This window comes from Miscanthus floridulus, chromosome 11, assembly GCF_019320115.1.
Source record: "Miscanthus floridulus cultivar M001 chromosome 11, ASM1932011v1, whole genome shotgun sequence".
NCBI lineage: Eukaryota > Viridiplantae > Streptophyta > Magnoliopsida > Poales > Poaceae > Miscanthus > Miscanthus floridulus.
This window is the reverse complement of record NC_089590.1, coordinates 51,968,851-51,973,802: the sequence shown is the minus strand read 5'-3', so window position 1 is coordinate 51,973,802 and position 4,952 is coordinate 51,968,851. Positions and strand designations below refer to the sequence as shown.

Below are 4,952 nucleotides of genomic sequence, written 5' to 3'. Positions count from 1 at the left end.
ATATCATATGTGGAGGCTATGATAAAAATTTGAGAAGGTTTCACGTAAGTTGTCACGTACGATGCTTGCAAACCAAAGAATCTCCGAAGAAGTTTCATGAACATCTTGACATTTTGAGAAGGTGGTAGTCGTAGGAGTCATAGGAGTGGTTGTGACATTGTTATATATATGTGGTTGGATATAATCTTGTGCATGTCGGTCATCGTGTCGTTCATATATATGTGCATGTCGGCCATCGTGCCGTTGGTTTTCTTGCAGATTTTGGAAACCTCACCGTGTAGGGGAGGTGCTGCTGAAATTTTGTATTGACAGTTTTATGTTTCGTTTTTTGCAAAGAAGAGCCCATCGGAGCGGAGCCGGAGTACCTCGGCGACCTCGATCGCCTTCCTCGCCGCTGCAGGTCTGCCTGCATCGCGTCGCCTCGCCACTGCACTGACCCGCCATAGCCCCGCTAGCCTGACTCCACCGCCACCCTAGGTATAACCCCTCTTTCCATATCATGGTTGTAGATCATGTAACCTAGTTAGGCGTCTCTCGCTCAAAAGAGATACGGTTGGAAATATGCAGATATTTCCATATCTAAAATCGTATTTGTTTTGGATTGTCCACGTTTTTGGACAGCCCGTGGATGCGTAGGTGGGGTTAGTTTCCATGGTCTGCTCCGATCCAAGACAGAGTTTTGGCATCATCTCCCTGTTGTTCTCCTGATACACACTCTCCCTGGCAGGACATGTATTTGGAGAACAACGGGGAGGTGCTACCGAAATTCTATCTCGGATAGGAGTAGAGCATGGAAACTAACCCCATCTATGGATCCTCGCGTGGGATTAGGACCTATCCTCACCTATTAGATAGTAGGAACGTCGTGTAGATGCAATTGATGTTTATATTACTCACCGCTATAAATGTTAGAGGATGGAGGATCGTGAGTGGATGTACACGGGCCGCGCAAGTCAAGGTCAGGTCACCAATGAATGGATCGACAAGACCGATGCTTTCTTGGAATGGACATTTGGTGTGGCCGCTAAAGGAGCGAGTAAAATTTGCTGTCCCTGCAGCAAATGTGCAAATAGGAAAAGACAAACGAAGAAGGTCATGGTGGAACATCTTTAGAAGAATGGATTTACGGCAGACTATACCCGGTGGGTCTACCATGGTGAAGCCGATCGTATGAGAGAGGAGGTGGTGAGACCACGCGCCGAGGATTATGATGCTGATGCGGGGGTAGCAGACATGTTAAATGACTATCACAAGGCACAATTCGATGAAGGACGTATGGAGGAGGAGCCAGAGGCAACCACAAAGGCGTTCTACGACATGTTTGCCGTGGCACATAAACCTCTTTACGGCCAGACAAAGGTTTCTCAACTGGATGCCATTGGACGCATAATGGCGTTAAAGTCCCAGTATAGCCTGAGTCGAGATGCCTTTGATGGTATGTTGACAGTTATTGGCAGCCTACTTTCGGAGGGTCACCTTCTGCCAAAGAGCATGCACGAGTCATAGAAATTCCTTTGTGCACTTAAGATGCCATATGAGCAGATACATGCTTGCCTGAAGGGGTGCATCCTATTTAGGAAAGAATACGTGGAAGCAAAGTACTTTCCAAAGTGTAAATCCTCTAAGTTCCTAGAGGTAGATTATGGTGATGGCCAGAAGAGATAGCTTCACATTCCCATGACAATCCTACGGCACCTTCCATTCATACCGAGGATCCAATGGCTATACATGACCGAGGAATCCGCAAAACAGATGACATGGCATAAAAATGGCAAACGATACAATCCTAACAGGATGGTACATGCATCCGATGATGAAGCATGGACCCACTTTGATGGCATTCATCATGAGAAAGCTAAAGAGGCTCGTAATGTATGTGTTGCGCTGGCAACAGATGGGTTCAATCCTTATAGAATGATGGTTGCCCCATACACATGTTGGCCCATGTTCGTTATCCCCTCAATCTCCCCCCGGTGTATGCTTTCAACGACATAACGTATTCTTGTCGTTGATAATTCCTGGACACCCGGGGAATCATATGGGTGTGTTCATGGAGTCTGTGATTGGTGAATTAGTTCATGCTTGGGAGGAAGGGGTATGGACATACGACCGAGCTACAAAGTAAAAACTTCAAAATACATGTTTGGTACCACTACTCCTTGCATGACTTCCTGGCGTATGAGATATTCTACGCCTAGTGTGTTCACGGGAAGTTCCCATGCCTAGTATGCAAGGAAGGTATGAGGTTCATTTGGTTGTAGAAGGGTGGCAAGTATTCATCATTCGACAAACATTAGCAATTCCTCCCTCTTGACCATGCATTCAGACGAGACATCAAGAACTTTATGAAAGGTGTCGTAGTGATAGACCCTGCACCACCGATAATGACTGGTGCCACGGTTCGTGAATAGATAGATGGTCTCGTGGTCAATCTAGAAGGTGGTTTTGTGGGATATGGTGAGCAACATATGTGGACTCATAAGTTGGGCTTGACTCAGCTCCCCTATTTTGATGACCTTCTCCTTCCACACAACATTGATGTAATGCACACTGAAAAGAATATCACCGAGGCACTTTGGGCAACAATCATGGACATTCCTGATAAGTCAAAGGACAACGTTAAGGCTAGAGTGGATCTAGCAATGTTATGCGATAGAGAAAACCAACATATGAAGCCTCCTAGTCGCGGCAAGACATGGAGAAGGCCTAAGGCTGATTTTGTCTTGAGCAAGCCCCAAAGGAGGGAAGTACTAGAATGGATCCAGATGTTAATGTTCCCTGATAGGTATGCAGCTAATCTGAGGAGGGGAGTGAACTTATCTACTATGCGAGTCTTAGGGATGAAGAGTCATGACTACCACATATGGATTGAGTGGCTTCTTCTGGTGATGGTTCGAGGCTATGTCCCTAAGCATGTCTGGCTAGTGCTGGTAGAGTTGAGTTATTTCCTTCGCCAGCTTTGTGCCAAAGAGTTATATCAGACCGTAATTGCTAACTTGGAAAGAATGGCACCTGTGTTGCTCTGTAAGTTAGAGAAGATCTTTCCACCCGGCTTCTTCAATCTAATGCAGCATTTGATTTTACACCTCTCATATGAGGCATGAATGGGGGCCCATGCAGGGCCGTTGGTGCTATCCAATCGAGAGATGTCTAAAGGTTCTTCAAAAGAAATGTAGAAATAAATGCAAAATCAAGGCTTCCATTGCAGAGGCATACATTTTGGAGGAGGTGGCGAACTTCACAACAACATACTATGGTGACAACCTCCCTAGCGTGCATAATCCACCCCCTCGTTACAATGCTGGCGAAAATGAATCGAACCTCAGCCTTTTCCAAGGGAAACTCAGAAGCGCAAGTGCATTGACCCCCAAGACCTTGAATCATGAAGAGTGGCGCCATATCATGCTATACGTGTTGACCAACCTTGACGAAGTGGCACCGTACATGTAGTAAGTTCTCAACGAACTTGTTAAATATGCTGTCACTATTCTGCATCCAACCCCCTTGTTTCTCATTAGTACAGAGAATTTCTTCATGTATACATCGTGTTTGTATGCAGGATTTCTTTAGATGCTAGGACAGACATGAGGCCAGGGCGGATGCGGTGGCTACCAAATGCTGCAAAAAACTCATCGTGGACATGCATTATGAGGCGCGCATCTAAGCCGTCGTAACTTACCATGAGACCGTCCTTGGAATGAAGGTCACCAAAAGGGATGCAAGAACCATGACGCTGACCCGGGACCAGTACCTACAGGTAAATACAGAACATTAATACTGATTCCTTTTGAGATTAAGTAGGCTTAATTTTATCTTTTGATATGTCATGTACTTGATGGCCTGTAGATGCTTCCTTATTGGTGCGCTGCGCATCCCCAGTGCTGGGTATAGATGGTGGACAAGTGGTGCTCACACGAGTGGGAGGAGATGCACAACTTGTGCCGAGAGCGGCTTTTGATGATGCAAGGTGTAGCACACCATTAAGGCAGTCGCAACCTTAGCGGATACGCAGAAACATGGGTATGCGAATTTATTTATTTATTCTAACGCTCAATTATGCATGATTTCTAATCATCTTGCTATTTTCTCGCAGTCGGCGTCACATGGTGGCCAGCCTTGCTCCATCTTCAAGGCATTTGCTATGGCCCATAAGGGCAAGGCGACATCCAACGTCGACTACAACCCGGAGGACAGGCCCGAGGCATACAGCAATGCGATCATCCACAACCGCCTTAGTGAGTACACATCGATGGCAAGGGAGGTCCATGGGCCAGAGTACGATCTGAGCACCGAGGACCTTGATGGAGATGTCTTCATGAGGGTGGGAGGCAAGAAGCATGGGTGGTACTAGATTGGTGATGGCACAATCTACTCAGCCGCTACTCCTAGTCTCTCCTAGATTCGAGCAAGCAGCACGAGCACGAGCCCGTCCATATGACCTCGGTAGGACACTTCATACCACCGGGTGGAGGCACTCGAGGTTATTCCTGGTTTATTCGTCGTTCATTGGTTTTTTTATACCTTTCCTTTGCATTATTGTAACATTGGGGTGAATATATTATAGGCCCAGCTGGAACAAGAGAGGAGGATACGGGAGCAGATGCAGGTGAAGATGGAGAGGGTGGAGGCCGAGCAGTGGAGGATGGTGGAGATTCTTCAATACATGCAAAGTCTTGGCGACGCTAATTGGCATCATACGCTAAACCCTCAATAGGGTGCTGCACAACCAACACAAGATGAAGATCACACAAGCCACGAGCAATCCACTAGAGTACATTTTGGCTCTCCACCGGGGAAAGGTCAAGAACCCCTCACAATCACCATGATCGGAGCCAAAGACAATCACCAATCTCCGCTCGATGATCCTCGCTGCTCCAAGCCGTCTAGGTGGCGGCAACCACTAAGAGTAACAAGCAAATCCCGTAGTGAAACACGAACACCAAGTACCTCTA

General features: G+C 46.8%; 1 pseudogene; it reads left to right on the top strand.

Moving 5' to 3' along the window:
- The first annotated feature begins 915 nt into the window (after positions 1–915).
- Positions 916–4,714, top strand: LOC136491946 (uncharacterized; annotated as a pseudogene).
- The last annotated feature ends 238 nt before the right edge of the window (positions 4,715–4,952 follow it).